This window comes from Equus asinus, chromosome 4 (assembly GCF_041296235.1).
Source record: "Equus asinus isolate D_3611 breed Donkey chromosome 4, EquAss-T2T_v2, whole genome shotgun sequence".
NCBI lineage: Eukaryota > Metazoa > Chordata > Mammalia > Perissodactyla > Equidae > Equus > Equus asinus.
The window spans coordinates 88,580,755-88,606,676 of NC_091793.1; the positions used below are offsets into that span (position 1 = coordinate 88,580,755).

The following is a 25,922-nucleotide window of genomic DNA, read 5'->3' on the forward strand; positions in this document are numbered from 1 at the left end:
CTTAATACATCAAATAATGTTTATAAAAAGCAAATACCTTCATCCTGATTTTGTGATAAGAAAGATTCATGTACATAAATTTTATATTGTTGGATCATTGAGTGATATTATATACATGAGACTGATTCACAGCATTATAAGGTACAGAAAAGAAAATAGGTACGCTTTGAGAAGAGAGAATATGTTATTTTCTATTCCAGAAAGTGTCATTTTAAGGGCAATAAAACTGACAGTTGAGAGGTAGAGTCTTTTAGATACTAGAAATCATATGATTTTAAAAGGAGAGTAGCTTTAATAATAAAAACAGTATTCAAAATTAACAAAAATTAGTACACAAAAATGAATGCAACTCTTTTCTCTTTTTGTATTTTTCTTGACTTCCCATATTTGCCATAATGAGAATGTACTCTTTTATTATTAGAGAAGATTACTTTGATTAGAAGATGAGTAAAGAATATGTGGTTGGGAGGAACCTGGTCAGGCCTTTCCACTTTCCCCTGACAGGACACAACTGTATTTTGGGAAGCTGGAATGGGCCATCTCACTTCTCCATGTAATTACCATGCAGTAACAGATCCTTTAAATATAAATTCAATGCATATTTAGGAGCTAAGCACACTTAGTGAAAGCGCTACTGGTTGTCTATTCTGATAATCTGTTGGCTAAATTGGAAAATATCAGTGGATTGTCTGTCCTTTACTCCGAAACCTTTAAATAACTTGGAGAAAGAGAAGTGGAAGTGGGATTCGAGAAACAGTTGAGCAATCACAATTGTGAGTTTTACCTCCTGTCTCAGCAAAGCTTTTCCTGTCATTTCAGCAACGTATCTTCTCACATGCTTGATGTTTGTTCTGATGAGAACAGTACTGTTGTCAAAGCGTACCCACCCTCCTTCATTTAACACGCCATGCTGTGAGAATTTGATTTCCAGCTCATTTCTGGGTTTGTTTTAGATTTGTTTCTAAAAATATATACTATTGACTTTTTTGATTTTATGATAGATTACGTTGTGATAGTTATATTACGAGGTGGCAAGTAAAGCTATTGTTATCAAATGTAAGAATTTTTAAGAATAATTGGTTAATTATAGACTCTATTTGCTGCATTTCAAATGCAGATTATCATTTTCATCTCCTGAGACCATGAAGAACTGAGTCTACCTTAAACAATGAATGATTGTCACTTAATTCCTACAAATTATCCTGCATGTTGAAGTCTACCTTTATTTTGAAAGTTAAAAATCATATGACTAAAATTGTTACCCTCAGATCATGTCTCATAATCTGAAGAGAGCTCAGGCTTTCGCTAAGTTTTTCACCAATGTCATATGTTGATGGGTTATTCTTTTCTCAAATTCAGAGTAGCTAGAGAGAAAATCTGAGAAGAGATGATATCCAACCAAAAACCTCAGGAATTATTTTGGCATACAAGTTTGATATTTTGTTAGAAATCTAGGATAAGGCGAAGAAGTATAAGAATGTCAATGAATGTTTCTTTGGATATATGGACATGATGAAAATAAACCATAGACTTAAGATGGTGGTTGAGAGAAGAGTAATTGGCAAATAGAGTAATAGTAGTGCTTGTTAATTCACTGAAGAATATATCTCCCTTGAGGCAGAAGGAAATGGATCTTCCTCTCCATGAGCCTCCCTCCCCTCCATATTAAGTCTTAAAATGAGACTGTAGTTGGGGCCGCCTCGTGGCCAAGTAATTAAGTTCCCCCTCTCCTCTTCGGTGGTTTCGCTGGTTTGGATCCTGGGGACAGACATGGCACTGCTCATCAGGCCATGCTGAGGCGGCATTCCACGTGCCACAACCAGGGGCACTCACAACTAGAATCTACAACTATGTACTGGGGGTGCTTTGGGGAGAAGAAAAAAAAAGGAAGATTGGCAACAGTTGTTAGCTCAGGTGCCAGTCTTTATTAAAAATAAAAATGAGATTGTAGTCAGTTTGGTTCAGATAAGAAATTATCTTAGTTGGCTTGGGCTGTGATAACAAAATACCATAGACTGAGTGGCTTAAACAACAAAAATTTATTTCTCACAGTTCCGGAAGCTGAGAAGTCCAAGATCAAGGTGCTGGCAAGGTAGGTTTCATTCAGAGGTCTGTTTGGTTTGTAAGCAGCCACCATCTCCCTGTGTGCTTACATGACCTCTTCTTTGTGGGCACACCAGCCAGCTCACTGATGTCTCTTCTTATAAGGGCATTGGTCCCATTAAGGGGGCCCCAGTCTGATGACCTCATCTGACCATAATTACCTCTTAAAGGCCCTGTCTCCAAATGCCATCACACTGGGGGTAGAGCTTCAACATAGGAATTTGGAGGAGACATAAGCATTCAGTCCATAATAGATGGTGTGATACCTTTTTAAAAAAATAATGATTTTTAAGCCTTAAATCTGATAGGAGCCAAGAAAGGCTGTGCCCTAAGATGATGCTTGTGGTTTTCATTAAGTTGCTTTTTATGTAATGGGGAGAGCACTGGCCTGACAATCCGTGCCAATTGAGTTTAAATTATAGTTACTAATTTCCTAATTGTGTGTGACTTTGAATGTTTACTCTCTCTAGGGCTAAACATCCGTGGGCAATTATTTTGACCTCTTTATTGTATTGTGGAGTACAATAGAAGCAACGTATATGAGTATGATTAGAATATAGTAAATAATAAATATTTCTAAAATACTTTTTAATCAACCCGACAAAAGAAACACACCATACAATTAAGAGGCCATTAAAAAAACCAAAAACTGCAATTGACCACAGTCGCTACAGTCAACATGCAAGGAAGGGCGTATCCTATCTTTTGATCTTCACATTATTCTATTGAATTCTAAAGTCACTACATTAATTATGACCAAAAATATCACAGAACAAAGCTCGCTAAAGACATTACAGTGTATTTAAGTCATATATTAATTTGGGTCAGTAGTTTTAAAACCAGTAAGAAGGGACTTTTCCAAAGAAAATTGTCCTCAAATAAGATCTGTAGGATTATAGCATGATCTTCTAAGAGAAACCATTTTTCTTGAGATTTCTAATATTTTTGTTTTTCTTGTTGTTGGTTCACTTTAAGTTCTTGACTCTCTTAAGTCAGATTCTTGGTATGTGTCTCTCCCTTTGGTTACAAATTTTCCTTAATATTCAATGGGAGAATAAGAAAAATATACTCAAAATACTAAGATATGGAACATGTCTTCAATTTCAGCCAATCTATCATATGGGCAGACATGAATCTATGTATTCATGTCTAGACCTCTGTTCAATATAAAGATAATAACTTCAGCTCATAAAGTATTTTGCCACGTTTATCTCTTGCCTCATTAAAGATGATTCCCAGAAGAAATCTACATGAGTGACTATTAATGAGTCATTTCCGGTTACACTATTGACTAGAGTAACCAAGATAAGATTTTGGAAATGAGTACTACCTAGAAGGAAGGTGGGCTGTAAAAATAGTTTGGATTGAAACTTGAGTCATTTTAGTTGTATCTATGAACTTATCAAAATACAATTTGAGAAATGGTAAATGTCTTCAACTTTAAATGACCTTTCAGAGTCCAATTTCAAACTATTATTTTCTGTATTCTATTTCTTTGCCTCATGTTCACTGTACCTTTCTCTACTGCCTTTACTTACTAGTTTCTGGAGTAAAACAAGGCCACAGACACTCAATAAACTGATGAGGATGAGGATGCCAGACTTGAGTGTGGGGATTTTGTCTAAACACAGAAGTGGGTGTGTCAACTTGCCTCTGAACTGTGAATTTCACCATCAGGTAAAGAGAACATCTGGAGACATAAGCTAATTAGCCAACTCACAAAAGAGGTTTCAGATTTTTGACACAAGGTGTAGTGACACCTAGGCAGTACGACCTGTCCCATGGAGTTTTACATCATGTCATGGTGATATCACAAAACATACAGAAAGCTCTTCAAATGATCCGTTATATTGTCTTACGCCATGGATTCACAAAGAATGTAAATAGCTGCTGATCAATTTGAGTTAGCGTAACTGCTGCCAGACAGTTGCAAATAGCAACAATAGTATATTCAAACAGTCCTTAGTTATAAATACAGTAGGACAGAGGAAAGAGAATCAAAATTAAATGTGACATAGAAAATTCTGGGTTAAGGATTTGGGGCAGCCATCTACCTTGCACTTGACTTGGATGAGATTTGAGTAGATGAGGTGGTATCAATCGGCTTGTTGTACAAATTCACGTTGACTGATTCTGGAAGATGATCACAAAATACACATGAGGAGACAAGGTAATAATTCTAAGTCTCTATACCGTGGGAATAATATTATTAGCAAGTGGACTAGAATCATCATGACCCATTCATTTGACATTCTTTCACTTTCTCTTATTGAAGGGAGTGTTGAAATAGAATGCATTCCTTACCCCAAATTATACCTGGATGTTTTTGTAGTTAAACTTGTGTTTTCAGAAATGATCAACACAAATGATAAATCAAGGTTTTTGGACCATCACACTGCACAACCCCTGAGGGCACTATTTACATTGTGCTTTCTATTGTAAATATCAAGAACACTTACACTGTATTTTATCTGAAAAATAAAAGTAAGGAGTTACTTGCATAAACTGTTGCAACGTATGCAAACAGTCTATTCTGCAATCATGCCCTTCTGGAGGCTTTTAAACATAAGTTTATCACATACTCATCTTTAGGATGGTTTGTTTAAGGCAGGTCCCACTAAAGTCACAATCTCTTTATAGGGGAAGTCAAGTGAATGGAAGTTGTCGATGGAAAGAAAAACAAAAGATCTTTTATAAGCTATTTTATTAGCTATCAGATTTAAATATTTAATCTTTCCTTCTCTAGGGCAGGGAAGTGTTTTTTTTCCAGTTCTATTGCTTACATAACTAGGCATTGTGCTTTTAATTAAATATGCTGTTCTTATACTCTTCTCTTTCTTTTTTCTTTCCTTCTCTACTGCTAAGAGTCGTGACCACATCAGTCGTGTGATGAGACTATCAGCCTGGGAAATATGCTGAGAAAGAGGAGAACTTAAGAATACTGTGACATAAAGGGTGTAAGGGCTGTCGTCATGCTTTCACCAGTCCCTGTGCAAAGACTCCTTGACAGGAGAAAGTCAAGGAGAGAGAAAAAAAAAAAACCAAACAAATATAAAACTACAGATGTTTAACTTTTTAGATTTTTGTCATAGGTGATTCCGAAGCAAATCTATGAAACTACCCTATTCCCCGTGACCCTGGAGACAGCCAGTAAAGTTGGGCTCAGTGTTTCTTGCTATCATTCCAATAGCACTATCTTGGGAAGAGAATATTTCCAAGAAAGTGTGTTCAGTTCTGGAAATGCTAATGGTTTGGCAACATTCCCCCAAGTCTTTCTAGCTTGAGGGAGGGAATGAGGGCAGAGTGCAGCAATTTACTGGGAGTACTTGCAGTTCTTAAGTCCTCCAAATTGCTTACCTACTAGTCCCAGTGCTTTGCTTTCCTGTGAAACAAGTCCTGTTCCTGCGAATTTGAAATTGCTGTAATGGATAAGGTAGCGCAGGGGACATGCTACTACCTGCATGTGTGTGCAAAACTCACATACACGCTCACCTCAAATCAAACGTTTGTTTTCCAACCAGTAAAGAGGAAGTAGATTCAGCGTCAAGTTTCTTCAGGGACGAGATCATGCTGAGAGGCAAATGAATGGCCGCTGTGGGGAATTTCTTTCCCCTGCTGAAAAAGCAAAGGCTAATAATAATTGAGGTTGATTTGCAAAATGCACAGCTTTACAATAATCATATGATACCTAGTAATTTTGAAATTGAGGTAAAAAAAAGGAAGCACTTCAGAAGCCGGAATTATGAAAATCAAGAAGTTGCTTAAAATATTTGAGTGTGCTTAGAGAATCAAATGCCATATGCTTTATTTGCTTCTGAAGAGAAATCGTGTTTTCTGTTGGAACAAATTGCACACACAGGTGTTTGATACAGGGCTTATAAGCTATCAAGAGGAACCAGAATGTTTGGGGTTGGGGTGGGAGGTGTTAATTTGGGGAAGGTAGTATGGAGAGAGGATGGAGAGAACAGAACAGAATGAGCAGAAAAAAAAAGAAGTTTCTTAGCCATATTTGCAAACTGGGTGGTGTTAGAATTAAAATTTACCACCTGGGTGCAAACCCACCTTGATTTATTCAGTCAAATTAGGACTCTGCTTCTCAACTGCTTTGCTTATGAGTTGCTGGTCTAAGAGAAATGAAAGAAGTAATAAAATTAACATATATATTTGCTTGTTCTGTATCTGTTTCTGCCTATTATATGAGAACTATCGTAAAGCCAGGTTAATAATTTCTACCCCCCCCCACAGGTCCCAAGGGAATTAAGTATCACACATGTTACTGATGAGAAAACTGGGACCGATTTTAGTTAACTACAGTGTGTGCACGGTATGTGGGACTACAGTAACACACATAGCTTCTCCCAATGACACATGCTGATACATAAGGTCATTGATGCCTGATACATAAGGCATCAATATGATAATCTCTCTGGGGAAACATACAATATTGTTTTTGAGATGGAGACTATAATGAAACATCACCAATGCAAATTGACCCAGGCTCATAAAATAGGGTAGACAGCTTGACCTTTCAGAGTCCTGGCTCCAGGATATCAAAAAACGAAAAACAAACCAAAAACTTTTACCTAGAGAGAATGAGATCCACTCCACATATTTTATGATACTGTATTGACTTTTCTTACTAATATGTAAACTGTCATGGTATGGTCTATGTGACACCAAAACGTCCGGATGGAAAGAGCAGATGTAGCTGTATTCAGTACTATACCTTATATAAGGAGATTGTTTGAAATCATCAGAATGATCCTTTTGGGGAGAGACTCTCACAACTGGTCTGTTTAAAATACCCTGTCTCTCCCTTCAGTCTCTCTCCCAGTGAGAAAGGCTTCAGAAACAGAAAGTATTTAGAACTAAAAGGAAGCCTTTCAAAAGCTCTGAAAGCATATTTTAAAAACAGAGTCAAAGCAGTTGAATATTATAGTCAAGGAATTATCTACAACAAACAGAAAATTAACCATTTTAATTCTCACAATTATTTTAGTTATGATGAATTTTCTTAATTCTAAAACAAATTTGTTTATTATCCTGAATATAGAATGTTTAAATATTTATTCTCTCTGAATAAATGTTAAATTATTAAGGTAATTTCCATTTTGCTCTCTTTTCTGAAACTAAGCACAAAAACTCATGTTTTGTGTTTTATTAAAGATAAATTAAAAAATAAGAAATAATGATTGAGGATCTAGTTTTAGAAGGGAAAGCAATCATCATAGGTTTGAGTAATCTGAAAATACTTGTTTGATAAACATAATTTGATTTACATTCTATCCTTTTTGGATAGAAGATTGTAATTCTAGGAATCAGGTGAATTGAAACGCATTAAAGAGAACAGTATGCTATTTTGAATCTGGATTGGTATTGATCTTCAACTCTAGTGAATCTAAAACTCTCTAATATTTATTTTTTGTTCTGATTGTAGCAACGTGAAAACATATGTGGAGGTGGAGGAAGGGGGTTGAACTGCAGTGATTTGTTATTGGTAAATTCCCAAACTGAGTGACTCAGTAGCACGTAACCAGCCTAATCTGTATCAACTTTGCAGACATAAGGGCTGCAGATAATGACGGCATGTACAGCTCAGTAATGAAAAGATATTTTAAAACAATAATTTTATTTTCCCTATGTAATTCTTTGTCTGTGCTTTCTTCCAATGTTTGATTTACTCCAGTGCAAATGGATAGAGTTGCTTTACTCTTTTCTCAGACTTGTGACTTTACAAGATTTTAAAACACAGTTAAAAAGGTAAAGGAAAAATTGCTTAATCTGGACAATTTGGCAATATGATACAGTAGCAAAATAAGAAGCATTTAAAAGATGTGGAAATAGTTCTTTTTCCTCTTATAATAAGATCCTCTATTTGAGGATGATTGACCTAAGATCATAATGGATTATTACCTTGTTCATCTTGTTTTTCACTAAGAATTAGCTCTGATGGAGGTGGGGTGAGAGAATTGGTGAAGATTTTCTCTTTTGAAAATGGTCCTCTCAGATAACCAATCATAGGCAGAAATTTCTTCATTAGCATTGGGTTGCTACTTTTAATTTTAATTATTTCTAATGGGCAAGTCTTAAATATGTACCTTTAAGATATTGAATAACTTCTTTTAATTTTAGTGTGTGCTGTGTGTGTTTTAATTTTAGTACGTAGTGGAATTATCTCCAGTCTTTTTGTTTTGTTATTTGTTTTTTCAGAAAATCTTCTAGTGTCCTTCAAATGTAGAGTTTGACAGCCTAGCTCAAGTTTCTTTTTTTTTTTTTTTTTTAAAGATTTTATTATTTCCTTTTTCTCCCCAAAGCCCCCGGTACATAGTTGTATATTCTTCGTTGTGGGTTCTTCTAGTTGTGGCATGTGGGACGCTGCCTCAGCGTGGTCTGATGAGCAGTGCCATGTCCGCGCCCAGGATTCGAACCAACGAAACACTGGGCTGCCTGCAGCGGAGCGCGCGAACTTAACCACTCGGCCACGGGGCCAGCCCCAAGCCTAGCTCAAGTTTCTGAGATTGTTATTTGGTATTTAAAACTAACTTCCAAACCTCAGGTGTACCGTTATAGATGTACTTCAAAGAGGCAAATAGATTTTCACCAAAAAAAATTAGAAGACTAAGAATATGGCATGAGTAATGCATTTAGTATTTGCTTCAACAGCTATGTTCTAATAAAAATAAATATGGATGTATGAGTAAAATTATAACACATCCAATAATTGCATTAATCTTGGTGGGCTCTTTCCTCTAGTTATGTTCAGTGAGTTGTGTGAAATACTCACTGTACATGTCGCCCCAATGTGGAATTAACTAGTTGGATTTTCTTTTTCTTTTATTGGTTAAAGTAGTTGGAAATTTAGGAATAATTAATGTCTTTCTTTTCTCTTTCTGTCTTTACTGGCAATTATTTTCTGGCAACAGATTAGCCATACAAATAAAGTTCACGTATAGATTACATACTGAAAAAGTTGTAAGGGGAATATTGGCTATATTACTTACTTTAAAAAGATAAAACCTATAATGTTCTATTTGAGATCAAGTCACATAATTTTCAGTCAGTATTCAGGTAACATTCTCAGAGGGTAACTGATAATTTAAGATAATTATAAGTGAAGGCATTAATCATTTCAAAAAGAATATGATGTCCAGGCTGTATGGATCTAAGCCAGGCAAGACACCAGAGCAATACAGGGCCGCATTTGGCTGACTCAGTATACAACACTGAAATGTGATGGTGTTGGCATAATGACATCACCACTCTCTCGGGACCAATCATTTGGAATACAGGTGGCAGAGCTAGACTGATCTCATCGGAAAATAGCTAAGCCAAACAAACCAACTTTCTCAGGGTCTACAACTGCGTTTTCTGTCCATCCATATCATTGGAGTAAATGATCTATGCAAGCAGTGTTACAATACTAAATTTAAGATGTTATAAGTAATCTAGGACCAAATCTTCTGCCTGACAATGGAAGCATTTATTCAGGTATTAATTAAAACTTTAAATAACTGGACCAAGGTCTTGCGGAAAAGCCTAACAGTCAATAGGTGTAGATTACCATTACTTTTCTGGCATCTATTCAATATAACAATTTTCTTCCTTTCTTCCTTCCTTCCTTTCTTCCTTCCTTCCTTCCTTCCTCCCTTCCTATGGACTTTGTAGTGTCAAAATTTAATAGTACAAACTAGTAAGATGAGGAAAAAGTTGTGTAAATTGAGTTAGAATAATTTCTCATCACCATTTTGGATATATATATTACAATTATAAAGATAGAAATCTATAATTTAATCTTTTAAATTCTAAAATTTTCCTGATACTTTTTTCATGTACATCCAAAAATAAAACCACCAACGTTGAAAATTGTCTGTAAGATCCAGTCTGGGCTTTTGGTTCAGAGCAGTTGGCTGGTGCCAGACACAGATACGTGCTATAACAGTCATTAAGGACCCAAACCTAATGCAAACATGATTCAAAGCGTGCACAACTGAGAGTGTTTTACTCCTTCTAGATATCTGGTTCCTGATGTCTCTGCATTTGCACACGTTCTAAATATCTATAGATGCTCAATGCATCAAGGCAGAAAACCTTGAGATCCAAAAGAAAGAATAAATTACATAACTGATTAATGCTAATTGTTGTTTGTTTAGTAATGATCCCTAAGTTTTCAAGGAAATGTTTCTACTATTCACACACAGTGAAAACACAGATGGACAGTCCTTTGCTATAACAACGTCCATGTTCAAATGAAGTTTATTTTATAAAGTAGAAAGCTAAACACTTTATGGAAAGGGAAATAATCTGTTTACTGAAAGATATAGGGGATTTTCTTTAGGTAATTAGTTTGTTCAGAGTTGGGTCAATTATCAAAGGTAGAAGCAAATTGGCAATCTATTTGTAGCCATCATTTAAAATTCATACCATTTCATTCTCATAGTCACTCATCACCAAAAACACCAGTCACTATGCAAGGTTCTACAAGTAAAAGTTCTCCCATTTGGATGGCTTTAACAGAGACTTGCAATGACAGATGGTTTGGTTAATTACAAAATTAAACTTTATGCCATTGAGACATAATTTTAGTGAATAATATTTTCCAGACAGAGTTTAATAAGCTGCTTGCGGTTGAGTAGCCTTTTGCCCAAAAAAGGGAACCAGGTCTCTGTGACTACCTTCTACATTCAGAAAGCATGAGCGTAGAGGATGTTAACTTGACCACCCTAGGAACTGAGTTCCAGTAACCTTATCACCGTCTAACAGAGTGACCCCACCCTAAATGTTGTGAAAGAAGGACTGTTGAAATAGCACCTGGCATTTCACCCTGAACTCCTGTAACACTTGCTGATTCACTGACCACAGTGAGGGGAAAGTACACTGGATGTTCAGCTGGCCTTCCTGCGTGAGTCCTGCTGGTAAACATGGACTCATCTGAGAAATCACAGGTTTTAAGACTCACATAACAGAAACTTTCATTTTTTTTTGAAATGCGGTAAAGCAAATCAACTTTTAAAGTGTTGAAATGTACAAAGATTGAAACTAGACATCTAAATGCTCGTAAAAGGAATGCCTTTTACAATCAGATCATTTTTTTGTTGTTTATGTATTTCTTACTAAAAAGTAGTTGGGATAAATGGCACCTGGTAAGACCAGAAGTCTGATTTTTGGTGAACACATTTTCTCCAGGTAATTTGGGAAGGCTGGGTTTCACTCTACTTGACTAACTTGAATGGGTTAAAGAGGAGAGCTTTCACGCTGAGGCCACTAGTTCTGGCATTTTTAGTTTTAGAAATAGTATCTGGTCTGAGACGAACCAAACAAGACTTACTTGGATCTATAAGAAATTAGAAAATTAGTGCTATGTGCAATGACATAAGAGATTTTATTTTTTATTTGTGTATCTGGGAATATAGCTATAGCTATACATACAGATACTAGACTTAGAGTGGGACCAATCTTCACTGTAGTATGTTGCTTGGTCTTCATGAAACAATAAAAAAAAATTGAACTGATTTTCCCTCCAATAAATTGGAAACTGCTTTTACTAAGTCAAAAGCATGGAAAAATTCAGATGTAAATGGATGGTAAATTAACTGCCACCCAGAAAACATTCAAATAGTTACCCTATCATGAAAATTCTCCTGTTTGAGTCCCTTAATCATATCTACAGTAGTTTTTTGGAAATGTTAGTTATGTGATGGTATACTCATCTTTTTCATCTTTATATCGCTACAGGAAATTTACCAGTGTATAGCACATATTTAATGGAAAATTTGAAAATTAGGAAATGACTAGACTCAGACTTCTTAGACTATGACTATCAAACTTTAAATCAATTCAACAAATACTTGACATTTCTGTAAAATATTGTTTAGCTGATAGAATTGACAAATTACATATATGCTTCCTCAATTAAAAACAATTACTCTTTTTTTTTTTTTTAGGTGGACAAAATTGGTCCCGAGCTAACATCTGTGGCAATCTTCCTCTGTTTTCTGTGTAGGATGCCACGACAGCTTGTCTGATGAGCAGTGCATAGGTCCATACCTAGGATCTGAACCTCAGAAACTCAGCTGTTGAAGCGGAGGTCCTGAACTTAACCACTATGCCACTGGGCAGGCCCCCAAAATTACTCTACTTTTAATGGTGATAGCACAGACTGTGGTCTAATGGCCTGTGGGGAAGAGTTGTGGTAAATGACTTGTAAAACATATTAGAAAATCATCACAAAAGTACAGAAGCCGCAATTTCTATGATTAGGATATTTGTATAACTTAGTGGGAGTGAATGAGAAAAGTCAATCAACATTTATTATGCTCCTCTTGTATGTGCTGTACATTATTGCATTTCATCTTAGTGAAATTGGTAAGAACTTAGGAAACTAAGGCTCAGGACAATTGTTGAATTGCTCAGGACAGGCAGACCGATACTAAGTCTTATCAATTTGTAAAGACTGTCTTCATGTCAGTATGTTTAATTTTTAACATCAGCTGTATTGAGGTATAATATATGTACCATAAAATGTACCCATCTTAAGCATATTGAAAAGATGTGGACATATGTAACCACCACCACAATTAATATAGAATCTTTTCGTCAACTCAGAAAGTTTCTTTGTGTCCCAAACTAGTCGACTCCCTCCTCCCAATCAACCTCAGGAAACCACTGATCTGTTTTCTGTCACCATATTACTTTGGTTCATTTAGAATTTCTATCACTGGTGTTGTACGGTCCGTATCTCTTTAGTGTCTGGCTGCTTTCACTCAGCAGAGTGGTTTTGAGAGTCATCCGTGTTGTACTGAGTATCAGTAGTTCCCCCTTTCTTTTCCGTGAGTTGCAATAAATTCCATTGTATGACTTGACCACAATTTGTTTATCCATTCGTCTGTTGATAGACATTTGGGTTGTACCCAGTTTTTGACTGTTATGAATAAAGCTTCTTTGCATATTCATTTACAAGTCTTTTGGTGTGGACATATGTTTTCATTTATGTTAGATAAATACCTAGAAGTGGAATCGCCAGGTTATATGAAAAGTATAGGTTTGATTTTACAAGAAATTGGCAAAGAGCTCTCCAAAATGGATGAACTTTTGGTATATCCTTTGCTTCCACCAGAAATGTATGAGATTTCCAGTTGCTCCATGTCTTCACTATTACTTGACTGTCAGAATTTCATTTCTTGTTTTTTATTTGCTTGTTTGTTCTTGACACTCTTTTGGACATGTAGTGATTTCTCATTTGGTTTTAATTTGCAATTTCTTGATGACTAAGGATGTTGAGTGTGTTTCCATGTGCTTATTAGCTATTTGTATTTCTTCTTTTTTGAAGTGTTATTTCTCATACTTTGCCCTTTTAATAGGGTTCTCTATCCTTTTTATATATTCCAAATACAAAATTTTGTCAGATATATGAACTGTTAACTTTTTCCCCCTGACAGCAGCTTTCTTTTTCATTTTCTTAATGTTTGTTGAAGAGCAAATATTTTAACTTTGCTAAGTCTAATTTATCATTTTTCTCTAAGGATTAATGTTTTTCTAGTAAATAAATATTTGCTTACCCTAGGCTGTGAATATCTTTTCCCTCTCACATGTCCTACCAAAGTTTTATAATTTTAGCTTTTTACATATAGTGTTGTGATTCATTTTGGGTTAATTTTTGTGTATGGATGAAGACAAAAGTTTAGTTTTACTTTTTTTCCACTTGGATATCCAGATTTTCTAGCACCGTTTTTTGGAAAGGTTATATTTCCTCCATTGAATTACTTTGGCAGTATTGTCAGAAATCAATTGACCCTACAGATATTCTGTTAGATTGATGAATGTCCTTTACCAACATCACACTATGTTGATTACCTTAGCTTTTTAGAAAGCTGTTAAATCAGGATGTATATGTCCTCCAAAATTGTTCATCTTTTCAAATTGCTTTGGGTGTCCTATAATCTTTACTTTTAGAACTAGCTTTTCAGTTTACATGCATGCACACACAGTGCCTGTTGGGATTTTTATTTGGGTTGCACTGAGTCAATAGAGTAATTTGGAGAGTTAGCATCTTAACAACGTTTATTCTTCCAATGCATGGAACATTACTTATTTAATACCTTAAGGGTATAGGTTTTTCACATATTTGGTTAAGTTTTTCTCTAATTTTTTCATATTTTTGATATTTTAATTTCTATTTTTAAAAATTATAGAAATGGAATTGATTTTTGTTCATATATTGACCTTACACACCATGAACTCAGTAAGTTATTAGGTCTAGTGGGATTTTTGTAGATTCCTAGGATTTTTTATGTACAAGAACAATCCTTCTCCAAACAAATATGATATTATTTCTTCTGTTACAACATATAAGTGTTTTTTCTGTCTTAATGCACATGCTAAGCCTTCCAGTATGATAGTCAACACAAGTAATAATGGGAGGCACTCTTGCCTTGTTGCAGTCCTAGAGGAAAGTATATAGTTTCTATACTCTTAATCTGTATAACCTAAATGCTATTAAATTTATTGCTTTATGGCCTACCATATAGACTGTCTTGGTGAATGTTTCATGTGCGCTTGAAAAGAATATGCATTCTGATGTTTATGGTAGAATTGGTGGTATTCTATAAATGTCAATTAAATCAAGTTGGTTTTTAATATTATTTGCATCATTTTTCTTACTGATTTTTTTTGTCTACTTAAACTATTAATTTCTGAGACAGGGATGTTGAAAGAACCGAATATAATTGTTTCCATTTCTTCTTTTATGTATCAGCTGTTGTATCATTTATTCTGAAGGTCTGTCCTTTGGTACATGCATACATTCTCATTATGATCAATCTTTTTATCTCTGGTACTAGTCCTTGTCCTGAAATCTACTCTACATAATGTTAATGCAGTCACTTCACCTTTTATATAGTTAGACATTGAAAATTACATCTTTTTCATTTAACTTATCTATGTTTTAATGATTGAAATGTGTGTATCATCAATAGCATATAATTAGTTCTTGATTTTTTTTTTCTAGTGTCATAATCTCTGTCTTTAATTTTAGTAATACACCATTACATTTAATGCAGTCATTGATATGCTTAGATTCAAACCTATCTTCCTGCTATTTCTTTTCTAGTTCATCTATCTGTACTTTGTTCCTGTTTTCCTCGTATTCCCTTATTTTGGGTTAATTGAGTATTTTTTTATGATTCAATTTTACCCACACGGTTGACTTATAAGCTTTTTTTGTTTTGATTCCTTAGTAAGCACTCTAGATATACAACCTATATCTGAAGTTTATCGCAGTCCATCTGTGAGCAGTATTGTGATGCTTCATGTAGAACAGAAGAATATTTTAAGGGTACATGTTCATCTGTCCTTCGTTGTCTCCTTGTTTTCATTTTATTTCTACATATTTCATGAACCCCACAATATATTATTATTTTTGCTTTAAATGTTTGATCATCTTTAAAGCATCTTCAATGCTGAAAAGTTTTTCAGTTTTTAAAATTTTTTCCTGTGGGTTTGATGAGACTGTGTCTTTGGTGCACTGTTTGATATATAACTCCAGTTGGTCAAGACTGGAATGATATTAAAATCCTTACTGTTTTTATTGTCTTTCGGATATATCAGAATGAGGTATATGAGAGTGACGTACTTAAATTTTCTAATATGATAGTAAAACTGTTAATTTTTCCTTGTAGTTTTGTCCATTTTTGAAATTGTGTTTTGAGAGTACACCTGTTCACTTCTTGGTGAATTTAATCTGATAATAATATGGCTATAATCATTTTCTTATAGTTAATATTACACATGTATCTCATTTGCTATATTTTCCTAAGTCTTTTTCAGCTTTTACTTTAATACAAATTGCATAAGGCTTTGTTTAAAATGAAAACTCATCTCATAAGCCTTGTCTTTTAAAATTGATGTGATTATAAAATATTTGGATTTATATTTTATTTAGAACATTCTACAATTTTAAATTTTACTAGGTTTATTGTTTTTCCCTTTTATTTTTTTTTTTAGATTGAATTGATACTCCTCTCACTCCTATCTCATCACCTTTTTTCTACTGTATTGTTTTGGAAATTATATTTTTCTTTTTCCCAAAAATCTCAACCAGTGACTTCAACTAAACAAATTCAAGAGCTAATACTTTTACATTCATCTCAAATAATATTGGTATTTTAGAACTATTCTTTAATTCAAACACACCCTTAGAGGCTTTCATATTATTGTGATTCAGTATTTTAATTTTATCTTTTTTAATCTGTAAAAAGTAGACACCATCAGTGTTGTCTTATACGGTCAGCGTTTGTTTAGAGACATAAAATTTACCATATTCTTGGCTCATGTCTTACTACCTCTCTCACATTCTTTCAAAAGTCATTTTTTTCTTGTTTTTCAGGTGTCTTTTATCATAAAACCTCTCAGTGTTAGTTTCTCCACAAATTCTTAGAATGTAAGTTATCTGGGTATATAAGTCCCCTGGGGCTACTTTAACAAAATACCAAAAACTAGGTGGCTTGAAATAACAGAAATTTATTGTTTCACGTCTTTAGTGTCTAAAAGTCTGAAATCAAGGTATTGGCAGGACCATGCTCCCTCTGAAACTTGCAAGGAAGAATCCACCCTTCCTGCTTTCTATCTTCTGGTGGTTCACCTGCAGTTCTGGGCATTCTTGGCTTGTAGCTACACAACTCCAGTCTCTCCCTTCATTGCCACATGTATTCTTTCTTGTACATCTTTGTCTCTTCTCCTCTTTTTATAAGGACGTCAGTCATATTGGATTAAGGGCCCACCTAACTCTGGTATGATCTCATTTTAACTTTTGTGTTAAGTATTACCTAGGCTTTGGAGTTTTCAACTATTTGAGAAAAAATAGATATTTACTTTTTTTCCTTACAAATTATAATTGTTTTGTGGTTTGTTTTAAATCTATTCATTAAAAGAATACATTGCAAATGCATACATAAAATCCAACATATACTTTTTAAAATAGTAATGACGTACTTTGGAGACTGAGTTGATGTCAGAAAAATAAAATATAAATTCTCAAAGGTTAGTATTATTTTTTCTACCCTTATTTTTCATGCCAATTATGGGATAATTACAAAGTACTTCTGTATCCTATATCACTAGTTGAGATTCTTTTACAGAAAGTATGGAATTAAGAGAAAGCTTAAACACACATGTCACAATTATTAATAACATATAAACTGATATCCTTCTTATCTTTAGTTTGAGTTGCTAACATTAGCATTGGAGAAATACGAAATCATATTTTTCTTAATGCTTCTAATATCTATTCTGATAATTCTAAAACTAAAGATAATTGATTGGTTTTACTAATTGATTGGTATTGGCATAACAGACAGTAAACACGTCTGTTAAACTATATACATATATTTAGAGCAGAGTAACCAGTTTACTCAAAATAACTGAATAATTAAGCTGCATTCTGAGATCTTTTGAACTGATTTTTTTTTTTTTTTGGAGGAAGATTAGCCCTTAGCTAACATCTGTCACCAATCCCCTCATTTTTGCTGAGGAAGACTGGTCCTGAGCTAACATCTGTGCCCATCTTCCTCTACTTTATATGTGGCACACCTACCACAGCATGGCTTGACAAGTGGTGCATAGGTCCGCACCCAGAATCCAAACCTGTGAACCCTGGGCCACTGAAGCAGAATGTTCAAACTTAACTGCTGCACCACTGGGCCAGCCCCTAAACTGAATTTTATTACTGATATCTATAACTTTGGGGTTTTGCTAAAATGCTGTGATTTTGTTTGTATCAATAGGAGTTTGGTGTGAAATATTGAAAATGTCTTCTAAAACTGTTTTTAAAATGTGCATAATTAGGGAATTTAAGCTACATATACATGGAGAATCAGAAGTATTTTCACTTTCTTGATTGGCTGTATTGGCCATAAACAGTACTCAAGTCATTTTTTGATGGTTTTCATTGTTCTGTTATAGAGTAATGAAAGTAATTTTGTTTTATTTTTAAAAACAAACTTTTATTATTACAGAACTCAGGTATATATATACAGCATTGTGTACATTAATGACATTTAGACAAGTAAAAATAAAGTATAACAAAATATTATATTCTCACTACCCACAAATTACGTCTTCTGATATTTTAGTGTATATATTTTGTATATATTCACATGCAAACCACACAGATATACAACTAATATATGTGACTCATCATTTTTTTTGAGGAAGACTGGCCCTGAGCTAACATCTGTGCCCATCTTCCTCTACTTTATATGTGGGATGCCTGCCAAGCATAGCTTGACAAGCAGTGCGTATGTCCACACCCAGGATTCGAACTGACGAACCCTGGGCCGCCAGAGTGGAATGTGCCAACTTAACTGCTGCGCCACTGGGCTGGCCTCTGTGACTCTATTTTTTAATAAACTTTTTTATCTTTAAAGTTTTAGATTGTAGTAAAGTTGCAAAGATAATATATCTGTTTTGTGATGTTGAATTCTTTTTGAAGATTGGCACCTGAGCTAGAATCTGTTGCCAATCTTCTTTTTTTTCCTTCTTCTCTCCAAAGCCCCCCAGTATATAGTCATATATTCTAGTTGCAGGTCCTTCTGGTTGTGCTATGTGGGATGCCACCTTAGCATGGCCTGATGAGTGGTGCCATGTCTGCGCCCAGGGTCTGAACCAGTGAAACCCTGGGCCACCGAAGTGGAACGCGCGAACTTAACCACTCTGCCACGGGGTTGGCACCTTGAATTTTCATCACTGACCTCCATCTTTGCATTTCAGTAAGGTGTCATCTCATCTAACGAATAGACTATAATAGCATGTCCTGAAATCTGACTAGAATCCCTGGCCAAGTTCTGCTTCTAATTGCTATTCCATTAAATAGCATGTGATCTAATAAAGCCCCCTTTCGCCAGGAGACTAGGCCAGGCTTCCCACAGAATGTTCGAGGTTCTGGATTTTTCCCCTTGCTTGTTTTGCTTTCTTTTATTTGATTTCTGTTGATTCATTTTTCTTGAGATTCTATAGTGTGGCATAAATAAAACAATCGTTCTGGAATCAGGAAAAGTGGGTTTTTCTTCTGACTTTTTTGGATAATAAGGCGACATTTAGACAGTCATTGAACCATTCTGCACCTCAATTTTTTCACCTCTTTTTTAAGAAACTGATTATTGAATTAGAAGATTATCTCCAATTTTTCTGATTTTAAAATTACTTTGTCATATAGACATAATTCAATATATTCATACATTAGAATCAGTTTTAGAGTTATTTATTCAAAAGAAACATTTTTATCCAGGGCTGCTAAATTCATCTGACATTTTGGATATAATAAAATGGGTGTTGGGCCAGCCCAGTGGCATGGTGGTTAAGTTTGCATGCTGTGCTGAGGCGGCCCAGAGTTCACAGGTTTGGATCCCAGGTGTGGACCTAGTGCCACTTGTCAAGCTATGCTGTGGTGGCATCCCACATAAAACAGAGGAAGATTGTCACAGATGTTAGCTCAGGGACAGTCTTCCTCAGGAAAAAAAAAATTGGTGTTGATCACTGTCCTTGAATTAATCGGTTAAAAATTTATGATAATCATTAACATTATTACCACTAAATTACTTCTGATGACATATTTTATATGAATTTATCTCACTCATTTTATTTAAATGTTGTTTAAGTAATTCAAAAAAATGCTTAAAAATCAAGAAGTAACCTAGGCAACTAGCAAGGGTCTTTCATTAGTGTCAATTAAGAATATATTTTTAAATAAAAATACAGACACAATTGACATTTTATATTCTAAAATACTTAGATTAAACGATTAAATGTTTTTTGGTAAAATGTACTCTAAAATTTAATTTTTCATATTCATTTATGAAGTTATATTTTATTAAACAATATAAACCATGGTTAATACTTTAGTAGCAGAATAATACTAAGGACAAATTTGCATGCCAGGAAACCATATGAACAGAACAAGAACTTATTTGACCAAAGGGGCCTTGTAAAAGGACATGGTATTAATTTGAATCAAATTTTAAATTTTTATTGAAATAATTTTAGATTTAAAGAAGAGTTGCAAAAATAGTATAGAGTTGTCGTATATCTATTACTCAGCTTCCTCCAGTATTAACATCTTACGTAACCAGGGTACATTATCAAAACTTTGACATTAACATTTGTTCAATGCTATTAACTAAACTATAGACTCTATTCAGATTCTACACTTTTTCTACGGTGTACTTTTCTCTTCCAGTATCCAACCCAAAAGACTACATTGCACTTAGTCATCATGTCTCCGTGCTCTTCTCCAATCTGTGAAAACTTGTTGGTTTTTCTTTGCCTTTCACTACTTTGCCATTTAAAGAGTAGTGGTTAGGTATTTGGTAGAATGTCCCTTAACTTGGGCTTGCCTGATGTTTCCTCATGTCTAAATTGAGGGCAGGTCTGTTGGGAAAGAACTTCATCATGAGGTGGTACGTAATATCAACATGGCTTATTACTGGTGACATTAAAGTTGATCATTTGGTTAAGGTAGTATCTGTCAGCTTTCTTCATTGTAAAATCAATAATTTTCACTTTCACAGTCTGATTGTTTTGGTATCGGGGACTTAATGTAGGACTCATAAAATGAGCTGAGAAGTGGTACATTGTTTGTCTATTTTATGCAAGAGGTTGCGTAAAATTGGTATTATTTCTTCATCCAATGTTTGGTATAATTTACCAATAAAATCGCTTGTGTGTGCAGCTTTATTTTTTTGGAAGATTTTTGACTATATTTGAATTTTTACAATAGACTTAGGACTGTTCATGTTCTCTATTCCTTAAGTGAGTTTCAGTAGTTTGTATCTTTCATGGAATTGGTCTATTTCACCTAAATTGTTGAATTTGTGGACATGAAATTATCCATGCATTCCTTTATTGCACTTTTAATATGTTGGATCGGTATTGATGCCTTCTCTTTTCTTCAAAATACTGTTAATTTGTATTTCCTCTATTTTTTTGGCTCAATGTTTTCAGATATTTATCAACTTCATTGCTCTTTTCAAGGAACAAGCTTTTAAACTTATTGATTACTGTTTTTCTGTTTTCAATTCCATTGAATTCCACTCTGATACTTTTATTTCCTTCTTTCTAGTTATTTTGGGTTTAAATTTCTCTTTTTCTAATTTTTTAAAGTTGAATCTCAGTTACTGGTATTGACTTTTTCTTGCTTCTAATAATAGCATTCAATAATCTCAATAAAATAAAAGTGATAACATTTAACGCTATATATTTCTTATAGGTGCACGCTTCACATTTTGGTACACTGCATTTTCTTTTTCATTCAGTTCAAAATATTTTAAATTTTCTTTGAGACCCCTTCTTTGATATATAGGTCAATCAGAAAATATTGTTTAATTTCCAAATTTTGGGTATTTTCCAGATAAATTTCTGTTATTGAATTCTGAGTCAATTCCATCATGGTCTGAGAGCGTATTTCATATAACTTCAACTCTTAAATGTGTTCCGGTTTGTTTTATGGTCTAGAATATGACATACCTTGATAAAGTTTCCTTTAACATTTGAAAAGAAAGTGTTTTTTTCTATTGTTGCGTGGAATTTTTAATAAATGCCAATTTAGACTAGCTGTTACATGACATTGTTCAGCTCTGCCATACCTTTCCTAATTTTTTTGTACCATCATTTACTAGTTGTTATGTAAATTATTGATAAAGATGTTGAAATGTCCAAATGTAATGGTGAATTTGTCTATTTCTCTCTGCAGTTTCATGAGTTTTTGCTTTATATATTTTGAAGCTCTCTTGTTAGGAGCATAATATTTAGGATTATAGCTTTTGGAGAATTTCCCCGTTTTTCATTACAGAATATCCATTCCTGTTCCTGATAATCTTCCTCGTTCTGAAGTTATCTTTGTCTGAAATTAATATAGTTACTTGAACTGTCTTTTGGTTAATTTTTGCGTGATATGTCAGTTTACATTTTTTTATATTTAACCTATCTACTGTGTCTATTTAAAACAGCTTTCTTATAGACAGCATATAATTGAGTCTTGCTTTTTCTCCAAACTAGCAACCTCCTTCTATTAACTTGTGCTTTTAAATCATTTATATTTAGTAAGATCATTGATATGGTAGAACTAAAATATACCATCTTATTAACTGTTTTAATTTTACCCATTTGTTCTTTGTGTCTTTATGTACTTTTCTGCCTTCTTTTGTGTTAAGATTTTTTATAATTTCATTTCATCTCTTTTATTGGCATTATTTATTCACTTTTTTGCATTTTTCTAGTGGTCTGCCTAAAGGTGTATAATATACATGTTTAATTAATCAAAGTCTGCCACTTTACGTGTGGAGAAAAATGCTCACAATCATGTATTCCTCTTCCCCCTTCCAGCCTTTGTGCTATTTTTGTTGTACTGTCTAATTTAATTATGCATTAAATTGCAATGAATTTCTACTATTTTTCCTTTACATAGTCAGATATGCTTCAGAGCCACTAAAAATGAGAAAAACTGAATCTAATTTTACGTTCATTTAATCTATTTTCAATGCTTTTCATTTTTTTGTGCAGATCATGTCTTCAGCCTCATAATTTTTCTGTCTGAAGAATTTTCTTTAATAGCTCTTATAGAGTAATTTTGCTGCCAATGAACTCCAGTTTTGTTTGTTTGTGAAAATCTTTATTATTTCTTCATTTTTGAAAGATAAGTTTTCTGGGTACAGAGTTCTGAGTTGACAATTTCTTTAGTACTTAAATTTGGCAATATATCGTCTTCTGGTTTCCATGGTTTCTAAATAGAAGACCGTTGCAATTATTTTCTTTTTTCCCTTTTACGTAGTGCTTTTTTCCTCCTCCTCCACTGGATACCTTCAATACTTTCTGTTTGTCTTTTATGTTCTGCAATTTGATCACGTCACGTCAAGGGGTTGTTATGGTTTGACATTATCCTGGTAGGTATTCTCTGGACTTCTTTGATCTGTAGTTCTGTGTCTGTCATTCAATTTGTAAAATTTTAGGCCATTATTTCTTCAGATATTTCTTATCCTACGTTCCCCCTTTTTTCTTTTTCTGGGATCAATTGCCCATATATTAGAATGCTTGATATTCCCTCATAGACCTTGAATGTTCTGTTCTGATTTTCTTTCCTTTCTGTTTTTACTATTTTTTCTCTTTGTTTTTCCATTTGAGTAATTTCTTTTTTTTTCTTTTTTTAATTTTTATTTTTTTTCAGATGTACATCATATTTCAAATTCTGGATACATTACATCATGTTCACCACCCGAACACTAATTATAGTGCATCCCCTCAATGTGACCCTAACCACCCCTTTTGCCCTGCCCCCCCCTTCCCCAATGGTAACCACCAGTCCAATCTCCAATGCTATGTGTTTTTTTTTTTTGGTCCTTTTTATCTTCTACTTATGAGTGAGATCCTATGGTATTTCACTTTCTCCCTCTGACTTATTTCACTCAGCATAATACCCTCAGGGTCCATCCATGTTGTCACAAATGGCTGGACTTCGTCATTTCTTATGGCTGAGTAGTAGTCCATCGTGTATAAATACCACATCTTTTTTATCCATTTGTCCCTTGATGGGCACCTAGGTTGCTTCCAAGTCTTGGCTATTGTGTATAATGCCGCAATGAACATAGAGGTGAAAGTATCTTTATGCCTTTGTTGTTTTCAAGTTCTTTGGATAAATACCCAGCAGTGGAATAGCTGGATCATATGGTAGATCTATCCTTAATTTTCTGAGGATACTCCAAACTGCTTTCCATAGTGGCTGCACCAGTTTGCACTGCCACCAGCAGTAAACAAGGGTTCCCTTGAGTAATTTCTATTGACCTATCTTCAAGTTCACTGATTCTTACCTTGGCTGGTTTGGGCTGTTTTGACTCTGATTTATTAGCTCATTGAAGACATTTTGCATTTTACATTTTACACCTCTGTTACTGTGGTTTTCATTTATAGTATTTCCAACTAAGTCTCTCTTATAGTTTTGATCCCTTCTGATTTTGCATTTGTCTAACTTTTTCTTAGATTCCTTAACATATTAATCATCATTATTTTCCATTAACTTGATGATACCTTAAGATTGATATAATTTGTGAAAACAACTAGATAACCATTAATAAACTTAGTATGCACGTTTTGAAAATTATAAAGCTGCCAAAGCAGAGTAGGGTCCATTGATGTTTAACCTAATTTAAGAACCTATAATATGTCCAAAAATAGCACAATCAGGAAAAAGAGATAAGAAATGCAAAGAATATAAGTTATACAATAGAAATGGTGTTCAAAAAAGAAAAAATTGAACTTTTACTTGAACTGTAGTTTAGCTGGCCAAGCAGTAAATTTAATTAGTTTTAACCTGTAACTATATCACTAATTCCCTATAGCTTTATAGTAAATTCTAAAGCTGTGTGAGGCAAGGTGGATAGAGTATAGCTTATACTCAACCTAACACTTTGTGGAGCAGTTCCAGGCACTGGCAATCTTAAAATTAACTTCTTTACCTCTTACTATTTCCTCAAACATCTATCCTGTTTCTTTCTATATCACTAATGTATTTCCATTATGACTAATTTATTTGTTTCCATTATCACTAGTTTATTTACATATCACTAATTTATCTCTTTAGTTGGTTCATTAATTGGAGTCACGTGACAGGAAGAGGAGGACCTCCTATTGCATCAGCTGAAGTCAACGTGTCTTGGAACCAGAACTATGTCACCAGAAAGAGAAACACAACACCAGAACCGGCATTACATCACAAAGTCCACCCTCCTTTTAGGGCCCAGAAAGGGGAATGTTTGTGTTTCTCTTCAGCTGGTTCTGTACCATCAACCCATCATAGTGGCTTTAGTATGTCTTTCATTCTATTCCATTTCAATTAAGAAACCTTTGTATGCAAATTAAAAGGATATTTTAAATTCTAAATTTTGTTGTTATATCATTCTTTTCATATTGTCACAATGATTTAGTTACATAGTCTCATGCCATAAATTTGTGGCACTAAAATATAGACAGAATCCAAATGAAATACATATATTTTACCTCTTCCCTTATAGAGTAGTTTGAGGTTTCATTGCAGCCATAATTTGTGAATCAATTAGGTGACATGGAGAAAGATTATGCAAAAAAGGTAAGGTTCACACGAATGGAAGTAGAGGAGATATTCACTAAGTCATGAAAAACACAAATAAGTTAGAGCAACAAGGTAACTTCAAGAATAGCTCTGACATTGACACTTGATGATAAACTTGTTTTGCTGAAATGATTACAGTGCATTTGGGAAAAGGTATATTCTCGATATAATCTTAAAATTGTAATCATATGATCAGTACATCTGGAAAATAACAGTCAAAATTAAAGCGAACTTCGTCTGAATACTGCAATTTTTACATGGCTCTGTCAAATGTCAGGCTTCCCTCTCCCTCACCAATTTCAAAAATGTTTCACCATGATTTCAAACAGTGAATCATCCCATCCTGTGCCAACCATCTGTTTTGTCTGCCCCCTCATCGACTCAAATTAGATGATGGAGGGCAGGGCAGGTCCTCAAGAGCAGCCATTAACACTAGAGAAAGGAAGGTTCTGGCAGCAGATTTTCCATTGGAAATTATAGACCATTAAAACTGGCAAGAAGAAACTCACAGACAGAATACTGAAGAGTAACCTAAAACTATGAACAATAAAAATGTGGAAAAAATATTAAAAGATAAGAAGATCAGCTAATCAATACAAAAATAAATTATAAAGCAAGCTGTCAGATAGCAAGAGGAAAAAAAGCGATGAAAGCTCTGAAAAAAATGATAAGAATATCGGGAAAGTGTATGTAT

At 34.2% G+C, this 25,922-nt stretch overlaps 1 long non-coding RNA gene across 1 annotated transcript; it reads left to right on the plus strand.

Moving 5' to 3' along the window:
* The first annotated feature begins 863 nt into the window (after positions 1-863).
* Positions 864-13,008, plus strand: LOC139045190 (uncharacterized). Its single transcript, XR_011503085.1, has 4 exons — positions 864-942; positions 2,053-2,092; positions 3,645-3,780; positions 12,045-13,008. It is a non-coding gene; the product is annotated as an uncharacterized lncRNA (long non-coding RNA).
* The last annotated feature ends 12,914 nt before the right edge of the window (positions 13,009-25,922 follow it).